General features: G+C 38.8%; 1 protein-coding gene and 1 pseudogene across 1 annotated transcript in view; one reads left to right on the top strand and one right to left on the bottom strand.

The window, feature by feature from the left end:
- The window catches only part of AGBL4 (AGBL carboxypeptidase 4), a 1,191,358-nt gene that overhangs the window by 458,588 nt on the left and 710,742 nt on the right, over positions 1 to 22,028 (bottom strand). The window lies entirely within an intron of this gene.
- LOC123636079 lies at positions 3,417 to 3,533 on the top strand (annotated as a pseudogene).

Raw genomic sequence — 22,028 nt, 5'->3', positions numbered from 1 at the left:
GTACATACAAAGTGATTGAAATAGTGCCTGGCAACATTATAAATGTTCAATAAAGGTAAGCCATTATTATTCCTGGATCATAAAATTCACTTATACTGATTCGGTCAAGGGTGAAGGGAATTGAGGCTGAGGTCACTGGTAGGGGGCCAGATCATGAAGAACTTTGTATAATATGTAAAGGCAGTTAGATTTTTATTCACCAGAATAAATAAAGAATTGATAATTTAATGGAGAACTGAGGATCAGATTTGAGTTTTAGAAGATCTCTCTGTGGCTTGTGGAAAGTAAATTGGAGGGAGGTGAGAATGGAAGGAGAGAGAAGAATTAAAAGGTTGTGAAAATAATCTATAATCTAGGAGGGATGTTTGGAAGCTTGGAACAGAGTGCCACAATTCCTTTCAGTGCTAAATGCCCCCAAATATTATCTCAAAACCGGCCCTCCACCAGAAGATGAAAAGCGGGGCCAGGCTCTCACAGGTTGACCACTGCCAGCCACCTTCCTTATATTCTTTTTTCTTACCTGTTAGTTTCTAGGCACAAAATTCCCTCTTATAGAAGCCTTTTAAAGCTTTAGCTGCTCTACCAGTCCACATGCAGCCCCCAACCTACAGGGAGCCTCCTCGATTGTTCTGGTCTGTCATCCTCTCTCGGAGCTACCTAATCTTATACGACCAATATTTCAGGTGGCCATATAACTTACCACCCAAATTAGGAAACTTCTGGGACTGAAAGAGAACTCTATCAATAATTATGTAGAGATGACAGGCACAAATAGGGACTATCTTGGGCAAAATAAGATACACACACACACACACACACACACACACATACATATATATATAATTACCCTACCCATACAGTAGTGGAGACACACTATTTCTTGCAGTCTTTCTAACATTTTCGTTTATCTCCATAGTGCTTTCCAGCTGACAAAAAACTTCTATCTCATAGTCTCATTGATCCTCCCACCAGTCCTGGAAGTCTCCTGGGTAGGAACTATTTCTTTCACAAAGTGGTTTTCCTTAGGTCACCTAGTGGCTAGAACTAGACAAAACCTTCTGTTTCACTTTGGCACCTGCTTTAGCCCCTGACTGTGTTGGGGAGTTGTGGGACTTGATTTTGTCCCCTCAGATTGGCAATGGAAGAAAGGATCATATCATACTTCTTCTTTTCCCCTCATCTTCCCCGTATCTAAAGCTGGGGGAACAGTAGGGTTTGAGAAAGTTGAAATAAGTAGCTAATAAAGAAGCTACCAGAAACAGGCAAAATGTCAATTAATAAATATAATTATGAATAGTTACCTAAATGGTATGGTAGGATTTCAAGTAATTTTTAATTTCTTCCTTACTCCTTTCTATATTGTAATTAATATATACTACTATATAATGTTACAAAATGCTATTTTCATTTAATTTTTCTTTTTTAAAGAAAGAAACCACTGATAGTCTTCAGTAAAATGGCCAATCTCAGTGGGAAAAAAACCCCATAAAACAAAAACATAGGTTTTTCAGCTAGACCTGGATTTCCATCTTTATTCTATTCTGTAACCTTGAGCAAGTCACATATGCCTCTGAGCCCCATATTCCTAATGGGTAGAACAGAGACACCACCACTCACCTTACAGGGCTGTCATGAAAACACCATAAGATTCAAAAAGCAAGAACCACAGATAAGGGCTCAGCTTGTGGCAGACTGTCAATATATGTTCAATTCCCTTCACTGGGTGTTATTGATACAGCTTCCCAAGGCTTCTGACAAGCCTTGCCACCTCCTCTGCTCACAGCTCTGAAGCCACGGGAGGATGCTTGTGACAGCTCCTCCCCTCAGCATGCAGGCGGGGCTGTCCAGAGATGCTGGGCACCTCATGTGGGGAGGCAGTCCTGTCAGCATCGCCGGGGGTTGCTCATCCCGCCTTCAGGGTTTCTGACAGGATGTTTTGATAAAATAAATCTATTTTAAGTGACTGTAATGAAATACTAACCAGTTTCTGAAGGGCTTTTAAGATGTTTTTAAGAAGTTTCAGATCAAAGGCCCTGGGAAAGCAGACTTCGTGCATTAAATATTTAGTACTGATTCAGTCACTTGAGAGCAAAGTCATTTTGACATTGGAGGAGGAAGAAAGCACATTCCAGCTAAGGCCACACTTGAATTAAAGACACAGGCAATGGGACTCAGGACCAAGAGGCCAATCTCTGGCTCTTACTGGCAAAGGTTGGAGGACATGACCTCAAAGACTTCTGCCTAAGGATTCAGGATCTGATAGAATTATTCATGATCTATAGTAGTCAGGCAAATAGGCCCTCAGTGAGCCCTGACAGCAGGTATCTGCCTTCCCAGCTGCTACTATTGGTCTCAGTGCCTGTCATTCTGCACACTGCCAGTTGGAGCCCACCAAGTGCCTGACACCTGCGATGTGCTTTGCAGTCCAGCTGAGAGACATTGTCCTGGAGATCACACATGGATGCAGAGTCCTGGCTGGTGAGGCTCAGTGCGAAGACATGCAGAAGCCACATTAAAAGTTAGTGCAGGGCTGGGTTCAGTGTCAAGAGTTCCTGCCTGACTGTTCCAAGATCTTTCTAATATGTTACACTGTCCCTTCAATGACAAATAGCCACCACAGGTGTGGACACAGAAGGAAAGAAAGAAGGTGAGAATGGGGTATAAGGTAGTGGTATTTGATCTATATCAGGTCATGGTAACTCTGGAACTCTGGTTGAAGCTATAGTATCCTCTCCCAGGAAAATGTGCACATGTATTAGCATATACCACATCTGGCATCTAATGTTGGGGAAGTTGAGCACCCCTTTAAACACATTCTTTTTCCCCCCTATTTATTTTACTGATGGGAATACTGAGGACCAAAGAATCAATAACCCATACAGCTAATGACAGAGAACAGGAAAATTTGACTTCTACCCTCAGTCTCAAGTTCTTCTTCCATAATCATTCATCCTCATGCAGTCAGATGTTCAACATAAAACACATCGTCTTAATAAATAAACAGTATTGGCTTACGGACGAACTTTCTACGAATTGACTTTGCTGCCCACCAGAGAAATAAAATATAATTGTTCCATTGAACTCCTGAGTCTTTATGAGAATATAATTTTAAAAGTAAATTACTTCATCTGTGCTATTAAAAAAAACATGAATTGATGTGGTGATTTTCACTCAGAGCCAGTTACTATTTTAATCTGCCTAAAATTGCTCTATATAGTAGTCAGAAAAATAATTTTTAAGACTTTAGCTTTATCAGTTTTCTATTTATAGCCCTCTCAAATATTCCCTAGGAATACCACATTTTTAGGAATATGCCCACAATAAAAATAAATTTCTCAGATATGTTCATAGATTATTGTTCATAATAGTAAAATAGTATAAGCATCTTGAATGAATGGATAAGCAAATGATTCTGCATTGCTTCTTGGCCTTTTGGCTAAGATCAAGCATAGAATCTGTTCTTATCAGTTTAATAAACACATTCTTGAACCTCAGGTTACAAAACTTTGGTTTAAGGTCATAGTAGACCCAGTCAGCCCAGAATGTAGAACTTTGAGTTTCTTGGGTGACTTTAGAAGAGTAATAAGACAGTGGAACCATCACAGGGTTTGGTGCTATACAAGCCTAGATTATATCAGTACCCAGCAACTATGTAATATTAAGAAATTACTTAATGTCTCTGAACCTCAGTCTCCTATTTTTAATGTAAGATAATATAACTTCATGCAGCTGTTGGTAGTTTAAGTGGTATAATGTATGTAAATAATTTAGAGCCCCTGGCATACATTCAATAGGTGCAAAGTTATATCTATCTTTATCTCTGTGTACTGCCAGAAAAACCCTAATGGATTCCTCCAGCATTCAGCCATCCACTCTGGCTTTCTACCTTACAACTAAACTTTAGATTCCAGGAGGGAAGAAACCATGTCTATTTTGCTCACAACTGCTACCTCTGAGTATACTGACTAGCCCGTGATAGGTGTTCAATATATAATGAGCGAAGGAATTAAAAGGACAAGTGAATGAACCAGATGGGTATATAGTGGCTTCCAGAGAGGGAACAGGGGCAGAAAATAAAGTACTAACTCTGGGGAAACTTCAAATAATGTTTTTGGCCACAGGCCCCAAGTGTTTCAGGGCCCAGAAAAAGTAATGACTTAGGAACTGGGGATTCAGAGAAGACAATCTAGAGGAAGCTCTGCCTGTTTATCTCTGCTTATTGTTTCATTCCCCTCCACCAATGTCACAGGCTTTGTTTTTTCCCATATGACAAGCCAGCCCAAGTAACCAGAAAACCTAGGATGAAGGGACCAGGTGGTATAGTAGAAAGAGGCAAAAGTTATTAGCTCCTGGACAACCCGGCCCAGACTCTGACTCTCCAGGCACTGCTGCCTCTACCTAGAAGATGAGCTGTGCTCAGTTTCTGAGCCAGTCCTGACAGGTCAGGAAGTACAAGCAGTCTTAGTCTTCCCTACAGGTGGGATCTTGAACTAGAAGGCACATCTAAGGTAAGCCCCAAATCCTTACATACCAATGGAATCAGAGTTCACCACAGTGCCTTTCTTGGGATGCAGGGTCAGTCTCAACCTAAACCTAGCAAGCCCCACCTCAGACCCTTGACATCTCTTCTCCTTGACACTGGAGAATGCTTCCAGGCCCCAGATAGTGGTAATCGACAGAAGGGAAGAGAAGCCCTAGGTTACCATCCACCTGACTTCTAATACTAACTATTGTTGGGAAGTTCTTCTTGACATGACTGAACCTCCTTAGAAATACACATTTGCCAGATGTTTCTGGATACTGACAATCCTAGCTGAATACATTTCCCACAATCCCTTTCTTCCTCATTTTGATGGCTTTACCATTCACCAATTCAAACAAGCCAGAAATCTAGGAATAATGCTTGATTCCTATCTTTCTTTCACCTACAACATTCAATTAATCATAGGTCCTATGAATTTTAACCCCTAGATATTTCTTGAATTTCTCAACTCTTTACCATCTTTCTTATTACTGTCATAATTGTTAGAGAACTCCCTAATAATGCTCTGTCCTTGAATCCATCCTTCACATAACAACCCAAGTATATGTAATATAAAATAAGTTTGACTTTGTAACTCCCTTGCTTAAACCCGTACCTGTACTGATGATCTCACTAGAACCAGAGAACAAAAACCAACCAAAAAAACAAAAACTCTAGACCCTTCCTTCTATTCTAGCTTCTCTGTGTCCCTCCTGGGCTCCTTACTTATGTATCTTTAAGTAAGGGACACATTGACTCTTTCTCTGGCTCAACAGAATGCGATTAGGAAGTATCTCAGGTTGGAATAAGCTGCTATGGGAGGAAGTAAGTTCCCTATGCCTGAAAGGGTATCTGTAGAGCCTGGATAACCACTGGGATATTCTGGAAAAGCTCTTCTCTTGGACAACAGACTGGTTATATGCCAAATGAGAGCAAATCCTATCCTGAAGGGGTTTCCGAATAGCATGTACCTTGGGGACAATAACATCTCCCCCCTCCTCCAAACTTCCCTACGTGGACATCTGTATGAGAAGGTCCCACCTCAAAGAAAGCAGCTACTACTCTGAGACCAGCCTGAACCATAGCCAGCACAAGTGGGAAGCTGTTTTAGCATTTATTTCTCTGGTCAATGTAATCAGTGTATAAATTCAAGTGAATAATTCAGATCTCCAAAAATAAATCAAACAGAGCCAAGATTGTCAAACGTGATTGTCTATCTTGATCAAGATAACCAGATAAATGCCAAATCTTACATCTTTCTCCTGCAAACATAGCTTTTTAGGCATTCCTTACTAAGTGATGATAAAGAGACAAAGTCTTAAAGATAACAAAACAGACAGTTTGTATAGATCTTTAGAAATTCAATATGCTGTTAAATGATAGTTACCAACTGAGACCTAATATGTGCCAGGGAATGTGAAAGCTGCTTTTTAGATATTATTTTTATTTTTAATCACAAACTTTTGAGACAAATTTCTTAGGTCCCAATCCCAAATCCCAACTCTACCACCAACTAGTTGTATGATTTTAGGCAAGTTATTTAATTTCTCTGTACTTCAATTTTATAATTTTTAAAATGGACAGAGTAATGGAGCAGGCCTTTAAAAGTTGTGAAATTATACAAGATAATACATACCAAAAACTTAGCTAGCACCATATGTGGCCCATAAACACACTCAATAAATGTTAGCTTTGGTTTATGTTACTTCTGACAAATATTCTTGAAAGTAAGGCTTAGTTTTTCCAAATGTGCAGATGAAGAAACAGGCTGAGTGATATAATATAATTTCCTTAATTTGGTAATGAATTGGTGGCAAAGCTGGGATTCAGTGTTGATCTGTCTGACTCCAAAATCTCTACTCTGAGAGAGCGGCAATGGTTATTGTTACCATCGTGGCTGCTTTTGTCCCCATGATCATCTCTAATAGCATTAATAACAATGCTTTCTCACTTGGGCATACAGCACTTTGAATCTCCAAAGAAAATGTAGACACATTATCACAGAATTATCAGCCCTCAGGCCTGTAAGTGACTACACAGAACCTCATCCACACTCTTCATCTCAGGGCAGGAGCCAATTGTGCGGCATGTTTGACAGGTGATCATATGTCCCAGTTGGGCCACACCAGTTCTGAGAGGAAATAACCAGAAAGAATTATTCCTTCGTAGAACAAGGCTGGGCAGAGCAGAGACCCTGTGGTATGGGAGGCTTTAGTATTGAAAAAGATCTCAGAGATGGAAACATGCCTATCATTCTTCCTGAACACTTTCAGGCCCTCAGACTGCACAGAGGGGTTTCCTGGAGAAGGAGGGTTTCCTAGACCTAAGCAAGGGTGGGCCTCAGGGAAGGGCAGCCAGATGAGCTTTACTCACTTAGAGATAAGTGAGAAGGAACAGGAGCCCAGAGCATATCTAATTTCAAGAGAAACTGGAGAGTTGTCCCACCTTTGCTTATACCTTCATCTGCTGATTTGTTTCCCGGCTCTGCACCTGCAGGGTGTAGCAGAGAATCCTGAAACAGAGGAAGGGCTATGGCTTTATTTTGTGGGCAAAGATTTGGGGAAAGATGCTGGAAAGACTGCAACAGCTTCCTCAAGTATGCTAATGGCAGAAAGCCCAGGAGAATAAGGATAGGAGCACAGTGACAGAGAAGATGGAGGCATGCTGGGTTCTCAGGCAAGTGAGGGAGGAGGCAAAATAGAGTCCCAGAGGCAATGCTGCACTGCCGTGGGGGACAAAAGGATAAAGCCCTCCCAACCAGTGAATGCTTTCATGATCCTATTAGATTCCCACAGCAACACAGAGGTAGTCAGGGAAAGGATTCAGGCAGCAGAGAGAGTAAACATTTTGAAGTCAGATAGATCTTGGTACAAATCCTAATTCTACCACTTACTAGCTATATGAGCTCAGGCAAGTTAAGTAACCTGAGCCCTGGTTTCTTCATCTGGGTAACAGAATAATAATAGCCACCTATTGTTAATTGTAAAGATGAAATGAATACAGGGGATAAGGTAAACTGTGAGCACAGCCTAGCTCACAGTGTGCTATAGCCTGAATGTTTCTGTTCCCCTGTCCCCTCCAAATTTTTACACTAAAGTCTAAATCCCCAGTGTAATGGTATTTGGAGGTGGAGTCTTTAGGAGGTAATTAAGTCATAAGAGTGAGCCCTCATGAATGGGATGAGTGTCCTTATACAGAGTTAAAAGGACCAGAGTTCTCTCTTTCTGTCATGTGAGGATACAACAAGCACTCAGCAGTCTGCAATCTGGAAGAGGACCCTTAAAAGAAGTCAATCAAGCTGATGCCCTGATTTCAGACCTTCAGCCTCTATAACTGTGAGAAATAAATTCCTGTTGTGTATTAGTCACCTAGACTATGGTACTTTGTCATACCAGCCTTAACTGACTAAGACATGGTGTATGGGAGAGAATGGTGGTTAGCATGGCTAAAATGGCTCCTCTTTGTTGAAATGCAAAGAGCACAAGACTCGCTATCAGAAAATCAAGGTCATGCTCCTAGGGGCTTTAGACCTCTTGTGTTAGAAGACTAATCTTTAGGGATCTTTCCGGGTCTAAACTTCAATAGTTTCAACTTTCTATTATGCAGATATCATGAACGGGAGAAAGAGATAAAAACTTCCAGCTATCTATCTCCCCTCCATCCCTGTGAAATGGCAGCTTGGACAAACACTATCAAGAATGAGTAATATTCTGCTGACCTAGTTAGAAAAAGTTGGGAAACTTTTAAATATGTATGAATATTATTGAATTAAAAAGAGGAGGCTAATCAAATGGTTGCAGTGCATACTAATATCTTATTATCCACTTTAATGTAGGAAAGATACTGGAAACCTCTATTCTCTTCTTAGAAAAATAATTGTCTTTTAATGCCAAGCAATAGTAAATAAGCCAGAGAAATCAAATGATATTGGGAGATGAAGTTAAATAATTTTGAATAAAGGGAGTCCAGCATTCAATAAATTATTCTAAGATGCTATAGAGAAAAAAAAGGTAGAATTTTTATATTCCATTTTCTGAAATAATATCTTTTGGGGAAGGCAAACGAGGAATCTGAACATTTTTAGCAATTTCTACTTTTAAGAGAGATATAAATTAATACACCTATTTGGCAAATATTTCTTGAGAACCTATTGGGCAACTAGCAGTCAGACCCACCTCTTTGTAGCAACAAGGAGGAATAAAATCTAGATACTCCTCTTTCTGGCTAATGAGGGGGACCCACATCCAGGACTGCTACAATCATAGCTTTAGCTAGAAACAATGAGGAGTTGGAGCTCATGCCTTGATAAATAGTATAATTCTTCTCTTGACCTCTCTAAACCGCTCCTCAATTCCTATTGACATGTGAATTTATTCTTCTTGGCAAAATGAGTGAGTCTAGTTGGGGGAAAATTAATTTATTTAAGACATTTTCCAATGTCATTCTGAGAAATAGATACTACTAAGGTATATACTACCAATCATTTATATGTTTGTGAAATATCTACTGTGTACCAGCAGTATGCTAGGCTCTTTGCTAGTTATTCATTTAATTTTCCTAACAATTCCAAACAATTATGAATGATTCCAAATTACAAATGAGGAGACTGGGGATCAAAGAGGTTAATGAAACTTTCCAGGGCTACATGGTGAAGACACAGTGCATGCAGCACTAAAAATCAAATTTATTTAAATAAAAGCCCTTGATCTTTTTGTTAATCCATATTACTGACCTAGTAATAAAATCATAGTATAAAGGTTACATCATTGAACTGGAAAATCTATGTTGACATAGAGTCAACAAAAGGAAGGCTACAACTACTTATCTATTCATCCTTGCTCTTAATTTAGGAATAGAGAAGGCTTCGGGCCACCTTGGGAACAGGAAGATGTGCTGATGGTGTGTTCTTGCTGGAAGCCTGGAGGCCCCATGAAGTCAGGACAGGGGGAAATAAACTTCTTTCCACAGAAGCCAAGACTGTAGTCAAGGTTCAGACCTGGGCCAGGAACTAATGGGGCAGGGTCAGTTAGTTTGGGAAGCTTCGGGTCCCAGAATCAGAGGGGACTGGAGATCCAGCAGCTCATTCTGTCTTTGTCATTATCCAGCTGTGTAAACTTGGGTGAGTTTCTTTCCTTCTCAATTTCAGTTTCCCAAAGTGTAACATGAGTAGGCTGGGCCAAATGATTCTTTTAGCTTCCTCTAACTCCAAAATACTATGATTTTAAGATTTCAAATATGGCCTTTGCCAACAAGAGTTATAAGCCATAATAATCATTATTTGTTGAGCACTTCTTATATGACAGCACTTTGCTATGTTAACTCTAATTAAATTCTCACAACATTTCCAAGTTGTTTTTAATTACCCTTGTTTAAAAATTAGAAACCCTGGACTTCAGGAGGTGAGCCCCAGGTAGTTTGCCCACAGCCATATAACTTATTACAGATAATTTATCCACAGTCACCCAGCTCATAAATGGCAGAACCCAGAACTTTTTAACATCTAAAATCATACTCTTTTTTCATCCATGACTTCTTCTCCCTCCCCTCCACCAATTAAAACAGTTGAGGACATTACCACAATGATTTTCAGGGAAATCTGCTTTCTTGATAGCTTTAATCCAAAAGAAGTATCATGAGAAACCAGGCTCAGTCTCCTACTTGCTTAAGAAGGTGGCTGTTGTACTTTTTACTTTGAGTCAAATGCTAATAACTGAAACCAGCTGGCAAATTACCTGGATTTGTCCAAGATGTAGGTTCAATCCAGAAGACAAAGAAAAGTTAATGCTTAGGTAATCCATTTTAATAATAGTTGACTTTAGTAGCAAAAAGAAATAACAGATAATCATAGGTTGTGTATCTGCCTTTATCATAGTTCCTACCTAGCCTGTCTTTCATATGATTGGCTCACAATACATTTTAATGGCTTAATGTGATTTATATTTCCTCCCTGCACCCTCGAACCTCCTTCTCCACAGCCTTCAGCCAATCTCTAACATGACAGGAGGATCACTTAACTTTCTAGATGTCTTTCCAATCTATACTCTCCACCACATCCCCAATATACCATCGTCTCATCCATAATGTATCCTCCAGGATACAGTACAAATGTTACCTCCCCTAAGCAGTTCTTTCTGATTCTCCAGCAGGGTTCCATGTATCTACAGTTCCTTTCTCATTCCCCACCAATCACCTACTCATTGATTTCTCCTATACATGTATTACCATGTATTAGTAGTGTAGCTTTGGACAAGTTACTTAACCTCTCTGTACCTCAGTTTCCTCACCTGGAAAATGGGGATAATAATAGTAACAGCTTCATTGGGTTGTTGAAGGATTGAATGAGAAAATAAAGTACATAAAATAGTATTTGGCATGTAGTAAGCACTCTATATATGTTATCTATTTTCATTTTTATGTGACAAATTCTATGCTTTCATAGAGCTTACAGTCTGATAGGGGAGATATGGTATTATGAATGCATTATATCCAAGCACTTACAAACAATTCAGGAAGGATTTTCACTTCCATTATCCAATATCTACTAGAAGCTTTTTTGTCATGACAGAAGCCGTGAAGCTAAATTATAATGTCTAGTTTGCAGATGAGGCCTAGAGAGGTTACTTGACATATTAATGTAAATGGCAGAGCCAAAATTCAAATCCCAATATGGCTCCAGCCTTGACAATCTTTCTATCTAAATTTTGACTGAATAAGCGTTCTCTCGAGATATTTATTGGGGTGGGGGATGCTAATGTATGAGGAAACAGAAGCACAAAGAGGTTAAGTGACTGGTCTAAGTTTACACAGTTAATAAGTGCCAGAGTCAAGGTTCTAACCTATGTAGCCCACATTATATTAACTTATGTATCTAATTTCCTTCTTACTGCCTCATAGGTGCTCAGTTAATGTTTGCTTAAAGAGTAGATAGATAAACAAGGAAACCTTTCAAAGGGGTCTGGAAGTGAGAGGAGTCGGTTGCAACGGACAGAGAACAGAAGCTAATCTAGGAGTCAGCAGCTGGACTTCCAGCTAGAACTGTCCCACTAACTTGCTGGGTGACTCAGGAAAGTTACCTCCTCTCTCTGGGCCCCAAGTCTCCAGCTGCAGAAAGAGAGAGGTTTGCAAATATGGTTAGCAGTTAAGTCCTTTGTTCAAATTAAGTAAATGGGGAAGGCCAATAAACAGGGACTGCTTCAGTGTGCAATAGGGAGGACAACAGAGGTCAGTGCTCTGACTTCTCAGAAGCTCCTCCTTCTCCTTTTTTCTTAGTGGCCCCTAAGGTACTGTTCACAGTCCAAATTACTATTTAGAAATACAGGGAGCACAGTTTTAAAACTCCAGAACTAGAGGAACTTAGGATTTTTCTTGGCTTTGACATTCTAGTATAAAAGAAATGCTCTTGTGCCCTAATGCTTTATATCTTCTGATTCAATAAAATGAAAATGTGACTTCAGAGGAAGTGACAAAGTATGACTATACTCAAAGGTACCAAGAAGGAATCATGGCTCTAACAGCATGAATTCTCCATCTGCCCCAGTCAAAATACCCTAAATACAAAAATATCCTATAAACCTGTGACCATTGTATTCACAGCATAGAAATCTTTAATAAAAAAATAATAAGTGGGCCTTGGAGTCTCTGGATTTATCATTTCCACATCTAACTTTGATTTCCATAATCTCCAGAATGATTAATAAAATTTTGCTAAAAGAGGTTTACATTTGGCATTTGCTCAGAGCATGGGAGCTGTTTTCAACTTTATTGAAATATGTTTTACATATGATATGTCATCTATTTCAAGTATACAATTTAAAAAATTTTTAGTAAATTTACCAAGTGTGCCACTAACTACCATAAATCAATTTTAGAACAGTGTCATTGCCCCAAAAAGATCTGACTTGAGATGGAGATTTTATACATATACATATACATATATATATATATATATATATATACATATATATATATATACATGATTCTTGGAAAAACTCTGGTTCAAAAGATGTAGACTGCATAAAAATTGAACTCTGGTGTACACAGTTTAACATCTCACCTCTCTCTCCATAAATAGTCAGAGTCCACTGCCCCAGAAGAAGAGAGGGAATATGTTATCTCAGGTCTTATTAATTCTTTCATTGAAAATAATGTAAATTAAATTAAATTTATTGAGCCTCCACACTGTCAGGCCCAGAAGAGAACTCAAAGGCAAATCAGGCACAGTTCCTAAGCTCCAGGAGCAACCAGTTTAGAAAAAGAAGTTTGATATACATAACAGAGTCATAAAATAGGGCAGGAAATACTAGGAGTCTAAAAAAAGGAAGAGAAATTGTTGATGAGTTTATTTATAGCTGAAGGGATTCAGGGATAATTTCTGGAGCAAGGGCATTTGAACTGGGCCAAATTTCATCTAATTCATTCATTTACTGATGTAGTTCATCAATATATGGTCACTGAGTACGACTATAGAACTAGCATCTGAGCTTGAATCAGGAATGGTACCTGTCTTCACTGAATGCACAGCCAAGTGTAATGACTTTATTTCAGCACCTCACCAGATATCCTGAATATTTATATTATGACTGTAAATGGTGGAATATTTTGTTTGTTCTTACATTTCTCTTCCGTATTTGAATTTTATATACTAAAGGTAAAGACCATATTCTTAAGCACATCTATATCCTTAGGTCTTGGTATTTCCTATCCCATAATATGTGATTAATGAATATTTGTTTAATGAATAACTTATTCATTTAATTTTTCCCACTATATCAACCAGTGGCACACCTATTGGTTTGGGGGGAGGGGGAAGTAAAGGGGAGAAGCAAATTATTTCACTCTAATAAAATTGTTGGGGTATTATTAATATATTTGTAATGATGGGCCAATGGAGGACCTAAGCCAAGAGAGACAATGAAATAACCAATGTTTAATAGGGTCTTCTTGCAGCAGAGATTAACTTCCAGAACAGTGGTGTAAGGAACATAACATACTCTCTCCCCATCAAAACAACCATTTAACTGCTCAAATTTCTTTTTATAATTTTTAACTACTAAAAGTTATTTTTAACAATATTGATTCTACCAATCCATGAGCATGGTAGGGATTTCCATCTGTGCACATCGTCTACAATTTCTTTTCTCAGTGTTTCATCGTTCTCCGTATAAATATATCTCACCTCCTTTGTTAAATATATTCCTAAATATTTAAATTTCTTTTATGCTATTGTGGAAAGTGTTGCATCTTTGAGTTGATTTTCAGCTTGACTGAGCGAGGCAAATACATTTCATGTAACCAAAATATTTGTACTCCCATAGTATCCTGAATTAAAAAAATAAATAGAAAAAAAGTTATTTTTAAAAACAACCATTTAAAGTCTCTGGAAATTGTTCTGTGAGCACACAACAAATGGAGGCACATGTATTCAAAGGAATCCACTAAATCTTGGTAACAACAATGAGAGTCTGTGGCATTTAAGCCATGACCTCCTCAAATTCCCACCTTCCAACTCAGTGTTATGGAAGCTCTACTCCAGGAGTGTGCCATCAAGAAGATGTGTTCCCTCTCCACCTAACTCCCAGTCTACAGCTATGATTTCACCTTGGGGGAGGCAAGCCACCAGCACCTCTCACCCCACCCCTGCCCTTCCGCTCAATATTGGAGAAGCTCTATTCTGGGTAGGTGCTGCCAAGAGTACAAGTCTTCCTTTCCCAACCCAGACTTTATTCATAGGATGAAAGCTCTATACCAGGCATGGTGGTCTAAGAGTACTGGATCCCAGATGCCCTCATCCCTGCTCACTCATAGAACAGAGGTTTCAGGCCAAGATAGGCAAGCCAAGAAGATCTGGGCTACTGACCCTAACCAGAGCTTAACTCACAGAGCAGAGGTAACACTCTGGGAGAAGTGGGCCACTGTCTCTGACTCCAGTTCCAGTGTAGAGGCTCTGTTCATGGAGAAAGTTAGGCAATGAGAACAAATAACTCTGCAACACTGCATACGCCTCGGTGTGGATCTCTGTGAATTTAATCTACTTCAAGTTTGCTGAACTCATTAGATGTATAACTAATATTTTTCATCAGATTTGGGAAGTTTTTAGTCATTATTTCTTCAAATGTTTTTTCTACTCCTTCTCTCTCTCCTCTCTCTGCTACTCCCATTATGTGTATGTTGGTGCACTTAATGGTGTCCTACATTTCTCTGAGCTTCTGTTCATTTTTCTTCATTCTTCTCTCTGTTCTTCAGATTGCATAATCTTTATCAGTCTATCTTCAAATTCACCGATTTTTTTCTTCTGCCAGTTCAAATCTACTGTTGAATCCCTCTAGTGAATTTTTCATTTTAGTTCCTATACTTTTCACCTCCAGATGAAGTCTATTTTCAACAGATTGTGGGGGAGATCACGCCAAAGGGTAATGTGAAATACAACAGAGATTATGGTGTCAAGCAATTATGAGGGGGCTGGTAGCGCCAGGAAACTTATAGCAATAAGAAAATCAATAGACCAGCTAGATGGTTAGAAAAAAGAATTAGGGGGAAAACATAGCTAAGAAGAATCCACCAGTAGTCAGAACAGCCTTAAAGACCAGCAATCAATACCTTGCCCCTGAAAAGGGGCTATATTTTAATTAGATCAGACTGTGGACCAATTTTCACCCCAGGAAAAACAGAGCAATCAGCTATTAGTATTGATCAGCAATTAGTATTGATTGAGTACTAGCTGTATGTGATACCAATAGAGGCAGAACAGCCAGGTGCTCTGGGATACTCTGTGTATGCCCAAGGCAGCTCCTTCTCAGGAGCAACATCAAAGTTACAAACTACGGGGGAAACAGACTTCAGTTAACCATCCATCCATCAATAAGCAAACAAGAACAAGCCCTAGAGGAGGAATGGAGTCAGTATCCAGAGTTACTACAATATTTTATCTAAAAATATTCAGTTTTCAACAAAACTTATAAGACATGCAAAGAAACAGGAAACTGTGACCCATACACAAGAATAACAACAAAAAAGCAGATGATAGAAATTAGACCAAATGTTGGCCTTAGCACACAAGATTTTATTGCAGCTATATACATGCATTTAAAGAATTAAAGGAAAGTATGTCTAAAGAAGTAAGGGAAGGCATGCTGACAATGTCTCATCAAATAAGAGAATATAAATAAAGATATAGATATTATAAAAAAAGAACCTAATGGAAATTCTGGAGATGGAAAGTATAGAAACTAAAATGAAAAATTCATTAGAATTAGAAATATAGAATATAGAAATATAGAATAAAATATGCAGAAATTAATGAAATAAATGCAAGTCTTGTTTACACTGAAATCTACAAAACAGTGTTGAAAGACATTGAAGAATATTGAAATAAATGGGGAAACATTGCACACTGGTTCATCAGAAGACTTAATATTGTTAATATGGAAATATTCTCCCCATTGATCTACAGGTTCAATGTAATAACTATCAAAATATCAGCTGATTTTTTGCAGAAATTGATAAAATGATCCTAAAATTCATATGGAAATAGAAGGGACAAAGTATAGCCAAAACAATCTTGAAAAAGAACAAAGTGACATCATACTAGCCCCATGGATAGAGCAGAGAGCTCACATTTCATGATTTCAAAACTTACTACAAAAGTACATTAATGAAGACTGTGTTGTACTGGCACAAGTATACACATATTGATCAATTGAATGTAATTGAAAGTCCAGAAATAAACTCTTTCATTTATGGTCAATTGATTTTTGACAAGGGTGCCAAGACAATAAAATGGGGGAAAAAACAATCTTTTCAACAAACAGTGCTTGGACATGTTTAAGTTAGAACCAGCTACCAAAACTAACTCAAAATGGATCAATGTAACAGCCCAAACTGTAAAATTCTTAGAAGAAAACACGGGAGTAAATCTGACCTATGCCTGACTTTGTGTTAGAGAATCGTTTCTTAGATACATACTATGGACTGAATATGTCTTCCCAAAATTCGTATATTGAAATCCTAATCCTCAAGGTGATGCTATTAAGAGGTGGGGCCTTTGGGAGGTAATTGGGTCATGCAGATGGAGCCCTCAGGAATGGAATTAGTGCCCTTATAAAAAGACACTAGAGAGCTTTCTCTCTGTCTCTCTCTGCTGTGTAAGGATATAACAAGAAGACAGCCATTTGAAAACCAGGAAGTGGGCCACCAGCAGACATTGGATCTGCCAGAACCCTGATCTTGGATCAGCTTTCAGAACTGTGAGAAATATATTTCTGTTGTTTAAGCCACTAAGTCTATGGTTGTTATAGCAGCCCAAACTAACTAAGAAAATATAATACCAAAAGCAGAGCAACAATAATAAAAAAAGAAAGAAAAAACTCAGATAAATTAGACTTCATCAAAATTAGAAGCTTTTATGCTATAAATAATAACATCAATAAAGTGAAAAGAGTGGTTACCAGAGGCTGAGGGGGCAGAGTGTGGACAAGGAAAGGGGAAATGTTAGTCAAAGGGTACAAAGTTTCGGTTAGAAAGGAGAAATAAGTTCTGCTGATCTGTTGCACAGCATGGTGACTGTAGTTAATAATAACGTATTATATATTTCAAAATAACTAAAAGAGTGGTTTATAAATGTTCTCACCACAAAGAAATAATAATTGTGTGAAGTTATGGATGTATTAATTAGTCTTATTTGATCATTCCACAATGTATACATGTTTTAAATACTACATTGTATCCCATAAATTTATACAATTATTGTCAATTAAAAGTAAAATAAAATTTAAAAATACAAACAGAAGGTGAAAAGATTATAGGATGGGAGAAAATATTTGTAAACCACATATCTAAAAAGGGACTTGGATAACAGAATATACAAAGAACCCCTACAATTCAATAATAAAAAGACAAAAAAATTGATTTAAGAATGAGCAAAGGATCTAAATAGACATTTCTCCAAAAAAGACAAACAGATAGCCAATAAGCACATAAAAAGATGCTCAACATCATTAGTCATAAGGGTGGGAGGGGGGAAGTAAGTTCTCTGGCAGTGGTGTAGAGGTTAGATTGGATGGGGAAAGACTAGAGACAGAGATTCAATTCCTTTGATAAACACCCATGTTCCTGACATCATACTAGTCCTATGGATAGAGCAGTATATAAGACAGACATGGTCCTTGTCCTCATAGAGCTTAAGAATCTCCAGAGGAAGATAGATACTGAATGAACAATCAGAAGAGTGATAAATGTTTTAAAGGCAAAATAGAATATATTATAGGAGCATGTAACAGAGGCTATTGAACTAGTGTGGGGAAAAGTACAACAGGGAATAATTACATGAAGAAGGGATGTTTAAATTGGATCTGAAAGCAGAATAGGAAGTAATTAGACAAAGAGCCATAGAGAAAGACTATTACAGGTGGATGAAACCAGTACATATACAAGTTAGGGAGAAAATCCATGGCTCACAGAAAGAACTATCAGAAGGCCAGTGTGGGTAGAGCATGGGCAGCAAGGGAAGAGGGATATGAGACAGGATGAAGAAGCAGCCAGAACCAGGATTATCTAGGATCTTATAGCCCATGTTAAGAATTTGCTGTTTCATCTTAAACTACTGAGGTGTTCGATGGGTCATGTCCATGGACACAAAAATCATTTAATATGGTGGCAGCAGTGGAGTGGAAAAGATAATTATGGACCAAGCTCCTCTACAATTGAGGGAAGTGTCCAAGAAGTCAACAGAAGACAGCAATAAAGGGTGGCAGGGGGTTGTATAGGATGATGGCATAAAGCTCAAAACATGCCTTTTTATATGATGCCTTTTTATAAAAGGGAGAGGAAAGAATGGTCTCAAAGTAGTAATCTGCCAACCTAGCTGAACCTAGGAAGAAGTCACTCTGTCTCTGGTCAGGCACCACAGGACCAGTGAAGAGGTTAGGGGGACACATCATTAGGAGGAAGCTGGGACTTCCTCTGTAGCCACTGTAATGTCACTGTAATGCTCTGGTAGGTGTGTGAGCAGGATAGAGAGTCTGGAGACCTATTCACCTCACATTTTGTTCCCCTTAGCTAAAGAAGCTGTTGAATTTCCTGAGACATGCTGATAGTTCGAACTAGAGCTATGGCAGCAGAGATAAGGAAGGGACAGATTCTAAGGATATTGAGTTGTAGCCTTGATCATACTTGGTGATAGTATGTGAGGAATGATTGAAATGGAGAAGGTAAATACGACAAATTTCTGGCATGGGCAATTGGAGTGATGGAGTGATGGTGATGCATTCACTTAACTAGGAAACCCAGGAATAGAGCAGGTGTGTAGTAGTTTTGGGGTTGGCTTCTGCAGCTTTAGGTAAATCAAACATATGCCTTTTTTTTTTTTTTTTTTTTTTAGCAGAGGGAGAACTCAGGGTCACAATTCCTGGCATCTTTGTTCCCAGGCCCCTGTTCACCCAAGGCTGAGATTTAGAATGGATGGGTTACTTGCATCAGCAGGTAAATTGGAAGCTCCTCAGTTAGATGCTGAGAGGATGTATCTGCCTCCAATTAATTTGGACTTTTTTTGGAAGGAATAACAAAAATTATGCCAAGAGAATGGAGACTTGTGAAGTGGCCTGCTGGAAGGGAGCCAGAACCACTAAGCTTGTTTAATTTAGAGTGTCTGATCAGGACACGGTTTGGTGCCGATGGGAGTACACAGAACTCTTCTGAGAGGTGGATTAGGGGCTGATAATTGAGATTACTAACTTCCAACAATTACTCAATTTAAAACTCAGCCAAAAAGATGTAATTATTTTTCATTCATTTGCTTGGTCATGTGGCCAGCTGCAACTCCATGATGTTTTACTTCAAAGAATAAGAAAGAAGAAAGGAGAAAGAACAGAGAGAATAGAAGGGGACTAGCTTATTTTGAAGTTATCATGCTGGTCAGAACTGTGCTGGCCTTCTTTTGTTTTTGCCTCTTTTGGGCAGAATTGGCTTCTGTTCCTTACTTTCCTGCCTACAAGGTCATCAGTTTCCTTCCAGTTACTTTCTGATATCATGGCTTTTCCACACAAGTCACACAAGGACTGTAGTAGAATCTGCCAAATTTCATACCTTAAATTCTGCTAAATCTCCTTATATTTGTCCACTCTGCTCCTCTTTCTCCTCACGCTCGCTGTCTTTTTCTGATTATATCATATTCTCCATTCTCTTTACTTTGGCTTCATGATTCAGCTTCCTTTTACCTCCTCCTCCTCCTCCTCCCCCTCCCCCTCCCCCTCCCCCCTCCTCCTCCTCCTCCCCCTCCCCCCTCCCCCTCCCCCTCCTCCTCCTCCTCGTCTTCATCTTCATCTTCGTCTTCTTCTTCTTTTTTTGATTCTTAATTTGGTTTAGATTCTGAAAATCTTTCCAAATAGGGCATTTGGAATCTTCCCTCTGCCACTTACCCATTCTCACTGTGATTTCAGGGAAAGGACATCCAATCCCCACTCTATCGCTAGTCTAGGAGCCAAAGGCCTGCTGAGCTGAGTCAATCTCACAAGCAACGGTTGGAGTTCCAGTGTGGATTTCTATCACCTGGGTCCCTCATTGTAGAGTCCCACCTAACATGACTCTTCACCCCACCCACTCCTTTTTCTAAAGTTTTCCTTTGTCACATGGTTCTCTCTAACCTGTCACAGAATTGAACTAGCTATTAGGTAAAACTTTATATATGATCCTTATTGACAAGGTGGAGAAATGGGGACAGGGACTACATCTTGTTTATTTCTAAATCTCTGACAGTACATGGTACATAAGGGATACTAAAAAAACTGAACTGCACTGGATTTAATTGAATTGATTTGGAGGCAGGTGAATCTTGATTCATTTAGGTGACTTATGCTACAGGGATTAGCAGCATAACCAAACCCAGGGATTGATACAAAATTGACGTAAAAATGTCAATTTATGGCAATATGCATGAGTCTCTGTTCATGATCTCAGATTTTCCTGCGAAACACTTGTATTTAAATTAATACTTAAAAAGTACATACTTTAAAATTTCTAAGTGAAGGCACATTAATACTGCAGATAAGAAAATTCAAGAATCAAAATTATCACAATAGGCTAGAACAAAGGACTAAAACCAACAAGTTGAAATGTATCAGAGTAAGTATAAGGACTCATAATGACACTTTTAAAATTTGCTATAAGCTAACATAGCAAATATGGTATCCTGGATTGAATCCTGGAGCAGAAAAAGGATATTAGTGAAAAAAACTGGTGAAATCTGAATACAGGCCTCTATTTTAGTTAATAGAAATGAAACAATGTTAATTTCTTACTTTTGAACAAATCCTCCATGGTTGTGTAAGATATTAACATTAGAGGAAATGGAGTGAAGGGTATATAGGAACTCTCTATATTATCTTTTCAACTTTTCTATAAATCTAAAATTATTTTAAAATAAGAGATTTATTAAAAAGAGAATATCATAGAAATAAAAATAACCTTATTTACAGAATAACAACAAAAAAAATCTACTACAAGAGGGACTAGCTACCAAAAGAAGCTAATGTAAATTCTGGCTGCATTTCTAGAGATCTAGCATTCAATGAGCAAGAGAGGCAATACTCCCATTCTGCATGGGATGCTTAGGTCCCCTATGGAGTTTTACATTCAGTTATAGAATTTTAAGAAGAAAATTACTCATATCCAAAGAAGAACAACAAAGAAGCTGAGACGTTTGAAACCACAGAATATGAAGAAATATAGAATTATACAGGGATAAGGGAAGGGGGTGGGTTAGTTTGGAGAAGGGAAGATTCATGAGGGGGCTGTGGTCACTATCTCGTATCTTTGCAGGCCCATCCAGGAGCTAAAAGAGCAAGTACTTGCAAGGTGGGCCCAGAGGGTGGAGCTAGAATCAAAGAGAGGAAGTTACAGGGAGGGAGCTCTTTTGGGGATGGTAGGATTTTCTTGTTATTGGCATGGGGCCCTAACTGTCTCAAAGGTCTGTGAGCAGAGGCTGAAAAGTCAAATTTCTGGAATGTTAAAAGAAAATACTGGTTTTTACAGTTTCAGTCTTTGTCAATAGGAGATGGCTAATATATTTGCTAAATTAGAATGACACCTCTGTAGTCTTTGCCAACTTTAGAGATTGCTGTGAGGTGTTAAGATCAGAGAGGCCAGCTTTTCTAGGTATTTCTATGACATTCTCATTACTATACACAAGGTCTTGGTGTTAAAGTGTTTCTCCTGGTGCTCTTGGCTAATAAATACCTCTGCCTGTGGGAAGAAAAGCCAACTGGACAGACAGGCAGGAGTTAACCTGACTTCCAGTCAGGAGTGCCAGCTGCCACCAGCAGGGGCAGCCTAGAGATATAAAGGTTAAGTGCCCCAGTGATAGTATTCCCTCCTGCCTGGGTCATCACTTCCCTCAAGACAGACTCAAAATCTTTTAGCTTGGCATTTAAGGCCCTCTTGACTTGGTCTCTACCTATCTCTCTCGCTTCTCCTGTCACCACCCCTCCTGGTCTTCTCAGGCTGATCCTGTGTCCCT

Source organism: Lemur catta, chromosome 3 (assembly GCF_020740605.2).
Source record: "Lemur catta isolate mLemCat1 chromosome 3, mLemCat1.pri, whole genome shotgun sequence".
NCBI lineage: Eukaryota > Metazoa > Chordata > Mammalia > Primates > Lemuridae > Lemur > Lemur catta.
The sequence above is the reverse complement of the archived record's forward strand: the minus strand, read 5'-3'. Positions and strand labels throughout refer to the sequence as shown.